The 10711-nt window shown below is 41.0% G+C and overlaps 1 non-coding gene across 1 annotated transcript; it reads right to left on the bottom strand.

Annotated features, from left to right (window-relative positions):
• Positions 1 to 7868: 7868 nt before the first annotated feature.
• On the bottom strand, positions 7869 to 7941 carry Trnak-uuu (transfer RNA lysine (anticodon UUU)). The gene has a single exon. It is a non-coding gene; the product is annotated as a tRNA-Lys (tRNA).
• Between the last annotated feature and the right edge of the window lie 2770 nt (positions 7942 to 10711).

The raw sequence follows: 10711 nt of genomic DNA, 5'->3' as shown, positions 1-10711 counted from the left end.
CGGATCCAGACTGTAGCGCCTAGAACCGCACGACCACTCCGGCCGGCAAGTGAGTGACGCCGTGGATATTGTGCAACGTAGGCAGAATGAGTTGGGTCGAGCTTCTGGAAATGCCACAAAATTTGAAGACAATAACCAAAGTTGGCCTGCAGTGACCTCGCCACCTTCAGATACGAGCCTGTAATGTGGAGAGGAGCTTTTCCCAGTACAAAATTACCCTATCTGAAGATGGAAAACCTAAACGCAACTTTTGATCCAGTGCAACTCTGCAGAAACTGAACATTGACAGGGCGTTTTAGCTAATTTTGAATAATTTAAACAAGTGGTGTGCAGTATTAAAACATGTTTTTATTGTTACGATAAGTGTTATTGTTTTCAAGATACTTCCTGTTTTTTTTCTTCAAACACATGTAGACATTCTCAAAATAAGTGCTAGCTAACATCAAACACTGCAAAAAGTAAGTACTATACTCACAGCTTGTCCAGAAGTGAATTTTTTATTACATTGTATAGGGTCCGGCAAAAAGACGCCTAATATTTGGAGAGGCTGCTGTGTGAGCTGTGGTAAGAACGCGTGGAGGGGGTATCGATCGTAGCAGTGTACGTGCCATTTTCTGTAGTAGCTACGCCTTGGTTAGGTGAGCGTTGTGCGTTTGTTGTGGAGTAGTGTATTCGTAATGGTCTTTCTGTGATTACTGCCCGGCGAACATTTCGAATTGTGTTCGAACTTGACCAACATGATTCCGTTCATGAGGCGAAAACTATTCGAGTTTGGCTATCAGATTTCAGAGCATGACTGAAAAAAAAAAATCTGCCGGCTGACGTCAGACTGTAACAACACCGGAAAATCTAGCGCGTTTGAGAGCGTCCGTCCAGCAGTCGCCAAAACGTTCAGCACTTAAACATGAAGCTATCCTGGGACTGTCTGACAGCAGTATGAGAAGAATGCTACTCAGAGATCTTCACGTGCACCCACACAAGATTATGGTTACCCCAGAATTAAGTGAGGGGGCTTATGAAACTCGCAGAGCTGTGTGTGAGGAAATTATTCAGGAAATCACCCTTGATGCTGTTTTAATTTCTGATGATGAGAACCACTCCCACTTATCAAGTTCTGCAAATAAACAAAATTTCCGCTACTGGGCCACCGAAACCCTCAGAAACTTCACTGACGACCGCTTTACAGCCATTGCGTGACAGTTTGGTGCGTCGTTGCTGAATTTGGTGTGTAGCGTCCGTATTTTTTCGAAGAATATGCCGTAACGGTCATGGTTAATTCAAATCGCTACTGTTACATGGTAGAGATCTTCCTCCGACCCAAGTTAAACCAGTTTGTTGGGGACAATGAGGAGGGAGAAGTGTGGTGTTCTCTAGAGATTTTAATAAAGTTGTTTACTAAACATATGCTCTCGTCGTGAGATGATGTCGCCTGGCCCCCAAGGTCACGCGATTTATCACCTTGTGATGTTTTTCTTGGGTGGCTCAAGTGTACAAATGTAAACCCATAACCATGCAAGCACTTAAGAAGACATTCATCCAGGAGGTGGCTGTTATACCATCGGAAATGACACAGAGAACTGTGGGCAACTTCCGGGAAAGGCTTCGTCAGTGTGTCAACAATGGAGGACGCCATTTACCGGACATAATTTTTAAAACCAATTAATGTAAAATGGCATAGTATAGAACCCGCCAGAAAAATGTATACACACTTTAAGGTATGAAAAGTATTACTTATGTGTTTATTTTACATTTTATAATTGATCTCACATGTTGTGCAGCCTTCAGGTTAGCACATGGTTACTTTAAACGTTCAAAATGTTCACCGTTAGAGGCTATACACATAACAGAACGACGAGCGGTCGCCGCAATTACGTCAGTCAAAGATACACTTGAGATCGCTGCACGTGTCGCTGTAATCTCCTGGCGAAGTTCCTCCAGCGTGCGTGGCTTACGTCGAAAGACGTTATCTTTCCCCGGAAAACTGTCATCCAGGAAAGCTCGTACGGCTAGGTGGTAGTGTTGTGGCGCCCCGTCCTGTTGGTAGGCGCCCCTCTTCATCAGCTCCATAAAGAGCACGTATACCTGGCAAAACTGACTTGCGTAATATTTCCAGGTTCACTTCTCCAGTGACAGTAGCGTCCTACTAAGCCTCTAGTTGATAATCCATGCGGATTTTCCGGTGCCCAGTACAAACTGTTATTCCGATTCGCGGTTTAAATTGTGCCTCGTCACTCCACACTACCTTCATCACAAATTGTTCGTCGTCAGTTACGATTTGCTGGTACCATTCGCAAAATTGCATTCGGCGACCAGCATCGTCGTCATTAATTGCGTGCAGTAATCGTGGAATGTGAACTTTCCACTCTGCTGCTTTCAGAATTCTTCGTACACTTGTACTGCTAACCCCCACTTCACGTGCACATAGCGTAACAGACTTCTGTGGAGAATTAACAAACGTTTCCAACACGGGAACCAACGAAGCATGACTTGTAGCTGTACGCTGTCTTCCTGATCTTCCTTTGTGAACATCTCAAATCGTTCCATGCAATTCTAACTTGTCAATGATGTGTTTAATTGTTAGGCGGGTTGGCGGTTCTGTTTCAAACTCCCGCCTCCACTGACGTTGCACTTCAACGGCATAATCAAACTTCAAAAACCACTTCACAATACATTTTCGTTGCTCGAATGTCAAGCGTGCTCCAGCCATCTTGTTTTTTCAATACCGAGATGAAAGTACTAACATCTGTTGAGCCAAAAACCATACTAAAACACACTCATAACTCAAATAGAACGACAATAGCGGTCTCTTGATAGAACTTGACAAAGAGTGTATACATTTTTCTGGCGAACTGTATTTTTTGTGCACAAATAAGAGCAGGCCTACTTTCTCAGTATCTTTCGTTGTAACTGCCTTTTGAGATATGGGAGGTCTTTTTGCTGGACCCTGTACATAGAAAAATAAGCCAAAATGTTTTTGAATAAGCTTATATAAAGCCATATTTTAGTTTTAGTGTCATTTATATAAGTTTTAGGTCACAAATGTATATTTCGCTGTTTCTTAGGTAATTAAAATCTGGCCCTGCTTATCACATACTTGTTGCCAGTATTTGCTTGCAAATAACGCTACAACAGAATTCATTTAATTCACCTTACTTTATACAGGATGTTTCCGTAAGAGCGTGAATAACAGAACATAGAGGATGCTCCACTGAAAATTTGAGGTAGCGAACCTGGGATCGGAGAACTTAGCTGAAGGACATAATAGGATTAAAATCACGACACTGTGTATTTTTTTATTTTCGTTAGTTACAGTCTGCAAATACCGTCGTTGACACAATGAATGTGCCGTGCTGAGACTGGCGGCCATCCTCAGTGCAAGCATGACATCAGCGAACAAAATCCTGACGCCCTGGCAAATATCCCTGGCGTGTTTCGAACTACAAGGCAGGCAGCTACAATTGTGGCAACTAATTTCTTCTCCCTATCCACCGCCCTCGGGGAAGATCAGTTTGGATTCCGTAGAAATGTTGGAACACGTGAGGCAATACTAACCTTACGACTTATCTTAGAAGAAAGATTAAGAAAACGCAAACCTACGTTTCTAGCATTTGTAGACTTAGAGAAAGCTTTTGACAATGTTGACTGGAATACTCTCTTTCAAATTCTGAAGGTGGCAGGGGTAAAATACAGGGAGCGAAAGGCTATTTACAATTTGTACAGAAACCAGATGGCAGTTATAAGAGTCAAGGGACATGAAAGGGAAGCAGTGGTTGGGAAGGGAGTGAGACAGGGTTGTAGCCTCTCCCCGATGTTATTCAATCTGTATATTGAGCAAGCAGTAAAGGAAACAAAAGAAAAATTCGGAGTAGGTATTAAAATTCATGGAGAAGAAGTAAAAACTTTGAGGTTCGCCGATGACATTGTAATTCTGTCAGAGACAGCAAAGGACTTGGAAGAGCAGTTGAACGGAATGAACAGTGTCTTGAAAGGAGGATATAAGATGAACATCAACAAAAGCAAAACGAGGATAATGGAATGTAGTCAAATTAAATCGGGTGATGCTGAGGGGATTAGATTAGGAAATGAGACACTTAAAGTAGTAAAGGAGTTTTGCTATTTAGGGAGCAAAATAACTGATGATGGTCGAAGTAGAGAGGATATAAAATGTAGACTGGCAATGGGAAGGAAATCGTTTCTGAAGAAGAGAAATTTGTTAACATCGAGTATAGATTTAAGTGTCAGGAAGTCGTTTCTGAAAGTATTTGTATGGAGTGTAGCCATGTATGGAAGTGAAACATGGACGATAACTAGTATGGACAAGAAGAGAATAGAAGCTTTCGAAATGTGGTGCTACAGAAGAATGCTGAAGATAAGGTGGGTAGATCACGTAACTAATGAGGAGGTACTGAATAGGATTGGGGAGAAGAGAAGTTTGTGGCACAACTTGACTAGAAGAAGGGATCGGTTGGTAGGACATGTTTTGAGGCATCAAGGGATCACAAATTTAGCATTGGAGGGCAGCGTGGAGGGTAAAAATCGTAGAGGGAGACCAAGAGATGAATACACTAAGCAGATTCAGAAGGATGTAGGTTGCAGTAGGTACTGGGAGATGAAGAACCTTGCACAGGATAGAGTAGCATGGAGAGCTGCATCAAACCAGTCTCAGGACTGAAGACCACAACAACAACAAATCCACCGCCCCTTACAGTCCAGTGACCAGGAAATACTACTTAATAATCAGGCTCGTCCTCCTCGTTTCCATGCAGGAAATAAAGAATGTACATGTAAATAAACATCACAGTACGTGTAAACTTGTGCACATGTTAGTTCTAAATACGCTGGAAAACAGTAATGCTAGACAAAGCTAAAGACAAGTTTACTTCCATATCTCCTTAAGCTGGCCTCTCCGACGCTAGGTTTCCTACTTCAAATTTTTCAGTGGTACTCTGTATATAGAAAAATTAGCCAGAATGTTTTTGAATAAACTTATATAAAGCCATTACATATATAAAGCCTGTTACATTATTGCACGCTCTTACGGAAACAGCCCGTACACATATGACATGAATAGGTGAGCATATGCACTCTTAGTATTTCTCTCGTGTCGCGTTCTGGTATGTAAATGGTTCAAATGGCTCTGAGCACTATGGGACTTAACATCTGAGGTCATCAGTCCCCTAGAACTTAGAACTACTTAAACCTAACTAACCTAAGGACATCACACACATCCATGCCCGAGGCAGGATTCGAACCTGCGACCGTAGCGGTCGCGCGGTTCCAGACTAAAGTGCCTAGAACCGCTCGGCCACACCGGCCGGCGGTATGTAAATGATTCATCAGTTGGTGGGTCGTCCTGAGCTTAGCCAATTTATATCGATCTGGTTACTATATATTCTTCTCTTAGGCAAAAGTGATAATATGCAGTTTTCAAGTTAACAACTGAGATCATGCCGCAGACCCTTTTTCCTAGGACTCTACAATCTATCGGATATCCCTCGGTAATGTACCAATTCTTTGAAATATTGAAAACTTCTTTATCCGTCTTTCTCTCTTAGTGTTAGGGCCACACATCTATACAGTAACTAATTGGTAGAGGCAAGTTTTGAAGCCTGCGGAGAATGGTATTTCTCCAGACTGTTAGAAAAGATTAAGTCAGTTTGCGTCTGTTAGATTCTGTATCATTTCCGTTATCTCGACAATAAGGCTACCTAGATATTTATAACAGATAGCTCTTTTGAATTATGTTTTCTATAACTAGAGAAATGGCGCATCTGTTTTACTGATTAAAAGGTGCGTGTAGTACAGTTTACTTAGATTCGAATAATATTTGTGAAATCTTCCCCTGAACTGCTTGGTAGTGCTGTCATACGCATCTTCTTGTCTTTTTGTCTTGTCCTTATCCCGTATCTTCACGGGGTCGGCATGTTAAACTGGATTTGGAATTGTTAATGGTAGAGGGTCGCCACGTTTGTGTGATGTCATTTGCATATGCTAACACATTGGTTTCCTATCTCGTGCATTGTGTACTTGTGTACAGTAATACTAACGAAATAGCGTTCTTTTGTCATTAACAAAACGTGTGTGTGTGTGTGTGTGTGTGTGTGTGTGTGTGTGTGTGCGCGCGCGTGCGTGCGCGCGCGCGCGTGTGCGTGCGTCCGTCCGTCAGAGAGAGAGAGAGAGAGAGAGAGCGAGAGCGAGAGCGAGAGGACATACGCATGCGCCCGTCCAACTCGTTAGATTTGTCTGCTATTTGAACTTTATTGTTGACTGTATTGCGCATACTATCACCATGCTCCCAATTCCCTCAGGATCTTGAACAAGATAAAATTACTGGACATTGTCATAAGAGTCGCATAATTTGATGAAAGTGGCGAAAATGGGTTTCAGAACTCTCACTACTTTATCCAAATTAACCTCATTGCAACTCCTTTTGGTTGGTTATCTCTCTACCTGAAACCGTGCCTGATCATCACCAATAACATCGTTAATAAGAGGCTTCAATTTATCAAACGAGATTGCTGAAGGGACAGTGTGAGATATGCTACACATTGTAGCAACTGCCCCCCCACCCCCTTCCTTCCTCACTCCAGTTTTTACAATTCGATTTGTTACTCTTCTTTTGTGTAGGAATAATTTTCTGTAACTGTCATTTGTCAGCTATTTTTAGCAACCTACATATTGTAGGAGTAAGTTTATACATTTGGCCCTGTACCCTTTTAGTGTTTTAGATTTACATTACCTGTTTTCAAATCTATCTTGGTGGCTTCAGTTTCATCCACCATTCTCCACAGATGAAAACTGTTTTGTGTTCCTTTCCGTTTCCCAAAAATATTCGCGCTCTCTGCCTAATATTTTCTTTGTGTGGGTGTCTGTCCATCTCCACTGTTCATATCAATTGCCCGCTTCTGTATCCATTACTTTCCAACCTTATGATAGGCAATATTTGTCAGTTACTCATATTCTCACCCGTTTTCCCTATCGTCTTTATCATGATCATCAGGAACTCTCCGAGAAATTGTAGGTGTATCGTGTTTTCATTACTGAATGATCCCTTTCGGCTCACACTGACTGACTGCTTCGATCCCAAGCTCCACACAATCCATAGAACAGTTTCTTCTTCGGTCTCGTCTTTTCCCTAATATTTTCTCTACTCGTATTTTATCATTGGTTGCGTCTCTCGTTTGTCTCTAGTAATCTGTATGCGTGTATCAGCCCTACCCGAGAACTGTCTTAAGCTTAGACAGTACTTTTCGAAGTAATAATAATTTTGTACACTGGAAGCAGGAATTAAAAAACGCCTTCAGTCACAAATTTTCGTGTTTTTTTTTAAAATATAGACGATGAATTTCGGACTGTGTGTGTCCATCATCATAATACATGTTTTTTGAATGTGGTGAAATTCATATTCCTGTGATGAGAAGGTTTCATGTTAGGTCATGAATTTCGTAAGTAAAACGCGGAAAATATGTGCGAAGTAGTGGAAAAAATGAGCAGTTTAACTTACACTTCACTCGAGAGAACAAATAAATCATGTATTATGACAAGTTATACCTGATGATGGACCCACAGGGTCGGAAATGCGTCGCGTATTTAATAAAACACAAAAATTTGTGACTGGAGGCGGTTTTTAATTCATACTTCCAATGTACTGAATATCGTCATGTTTGAAGCTGCAAAATATGGATAAAAATTAAAGAAATAATTATTCTGGTTCACCATTGTTTGAAGAGAGCTGTCATGTAATATTTGAGTAAGCGCGTTACCAACATTTTACTGTAGCGGTTTACATGGTTCGGAAATCTCACACGGTTCCTAAGTATTCGGAATCCCTAGGTTCCATGGACAACTGCTAATGAAATTAAAATATTCGCCCGAACAGGGACTTGAACCCTGGACCCTTAGGTTAAAAGCCTAATGCTCTACCGACTGAGCTATCCGGGCTTCATGAAGAATACTATGCCTATGAGGTAAACTACCGATTGATAATAAGTCGTCCTAGTGAAGCAGAGAACCGACAGACTGAACATGGCAGCGCATTGTCTACAAGATTGATGTTGACCTACGCGTTGTCAGACACAGGCGAGCCGTGATTCATTCTCGCTGCTTTGACGTCACCGCAGCGTGTCAGAAAACGGACGCGGGGCACTCTCCAGCAGTCTATCGGGCGCATTGTGCGCGTTTCGTGCGCAGCAAGCCGTTATATCGGGAAATTGAGCCTTTCATCGCACGCGTCCGCCCAGGCGCTGTGTCAATAATTCATCTTATTTCCGTCAGCGGCGCTGCGATCGCGGCGCTTCGCTCCGCACTACTCCATTCCCGCGGAGGTGTTTAACTTGGCGGCGAACAAATCGTTGGTTTCGACAACGACGCTAGCTTTATCCAGCAGATTAAATTCCAAAGCCTCTCAAGCATTAACAACACAGGCAAAAAGAACCGGCACAATTTTTCTCCAGAAGATTATTCTGTCTGTGTAAAAGCCGATTGCAGATCCCCGTGTATTTGGAATCCCTGCATTATCTTCATGATACATGTAGCACAAGAGAGAGACATTATTTCACATAATATGGTTTTAGATTCGTGAAAGACTATAGTGAGGTATGAAATGCAACACCTGCTACATAATTCAGATTATTTTTCTGCCTACATTATTTAAAGAACATTAAAAGGTTGTAATTATTTTAATACGATATACATTTTTCGATATCTGTTACAGCCACTAGCAACAATAATAATTGATCGCTTTTATTGCTTCAAGCATCCTAACTTGCAGCCTCATAATGTCATTTTTATTCACTTTAGTTTAAGATCTCGTTTGTTTACTGTTAGTATTACACAGAATTTCCCAGACTGGTTCAAAATGGTTCAAATGGCTCTGAGCACTATGGGACTTAACATCTGTGGTCATCAGTCCCCTAGAACTTAGAACTACTTAAACCTAACTAACCAAAGGACATCACACACATGCATGCCCGAGGCAGGATTCGAACCTGCGACCGTAGCGGTCGCGCGGTTCCAGACTGAAGCGCTTTTAACCGCTTTTTTTTTTTTTAATCTCATTTTGTTCGTTTGTGTTCGTTTCAATTGTTCGTGGCGGACGTCACCTGACGCCCGTTGAAGTTCGTTATTGATCCATTCACTCAGTTTTTTTTTTTTATTACAGAACCGCTTGGCCACGCCGGCCGGCTCCAAGACTGGTGTTCCATGGATTGTCACAGGGATGATAGTGGTGCCTATTCTAGATTTTGTTGTAGACACATCTTTAAACAGTTGGGGGTGTTGACAGCACCTTCATAGTAAATTTACTCCCTTACGAAGTTTGTCAACAATCAGTCGCAGACTAACATTGATAAAGATAATAATACGTCACGTTTGATGGTTAGCCTTTCTTTGTGCCCAAATTTGTTTCATCCTTTCAGAATGAAGTCTCTTTCTTTCATCAGACCACGGTGTTCCAGTCCGTTTTCTAATTTCCCTCTGACCAACTTTCCAATCAAATATCTTTTGTCTGAATGTTTTCCTATCTGTAAGGTCTGCCTGAGTTATACCGGCTGCTTTAAGATACTCCTTAATCGCAGCAATCCTTTTCATTGGCTCAGTTTTGGCCTTACTTCTGTTTTCGTAGAACTCTACTATTTGTTTTGTCAACCTAGTGGGTGTCATTCTTTTAATGTGCCTATAAAATTTAAGTCTTCGTTTTCTCATGTCACCATGTATGTCTGTGTATTGTTCTATTTCTTTATTACTTCTCAGCTTTTAAGTTTCCCCATAGTAATTTTGGGGCCTAATATTTTCCTAATTATCTTTCTTTTAAATTTCTTCTATGTCCCTCTTCCTATTTAAAATTAAAGTTTCTGCTCCATAAAGACATTCAGGTTTGATTACAGTGCTGTAATGTCTAAGTTTACTGAATTTAGAAAGTGATTTTTTTTATAATAAATATTTTGTGTTAATCTGAATGCAGTTGCCATCTTTTGAGAGCGAACTTTATTTGAAGCTTTTTCCAGACGGTTTTCTTGTATGATTTCCCCTAAGTTTTACACTGAGATACACTTTTTATTTTTCCATATTTCGTGTTCAAAGACTTTGGTGCTTGTTTGTTGCATGTCATGTATTCCGTTTTTTCGAATGATATTTGTAGTCCTGCCTTTTCCTTGAGAATATCAGTTTGTTTTTGAGCTGTAGTAACATCCATAGCTAAAATCGCCAGATCGTCTGCAAAGGCGAGGCAGTCTACTCTAATATCACTTCTGCCCAACTTGATTGATTGGTCTATATTTTGAATCGACTTTTGCTCTCGTCATTCTGTAATTACCTTTTCCAAAACACAGTTAAACAGTAATGGAGAGAGTCCATCTCCCTGTCTAACATCAGTCTTTATTTCAAATGGTTCAGAAATATCTCCAATGAATTTAACTTTAGATCTAGTGTCGGTTAACGTTTCTTTAATCAGTGTTAGAGTTTTATTATCTAGCTTTGTTCCTTTAAAATTTGGAAAAGATATTCACGATCAACTGAGTCGTAAGCCTTTTTAAAATCCACAAATGTACATACAATATTTTTACTAGAAAGCCTTTGGCGTCTGAGGGTTAGTTTTAAAGCAAGAATTTGCTCCGGACGGGATCTGTTTGGTCTAAAGCCTGCTTGGTATTCACCAATTATAGGTTCTAGCTGTTCTTGGGCTCGATCAAGTAAGCACTGCGAGAGGATTTTG

Source organism: Schistocerca nitens, chromosome 1 (genome assembly GCF_023898315.1).
Source record: "Schistocerca nitens isolate TAMUIC-IGC-003100 chromosome 1, iqSchNite1.1, whole genome shotgun sequence".
Classification (NCBI taxonomy): domain Eukaryota; kingdom Metazoa; phylum Arthropoda; class Insecta; order Orthoptera; family Acrididae; genus Schistocerca; species Schistocerca nitens.
This window is presented reverse-complemented; position numbering and strand designations above follow the sequence as displayed.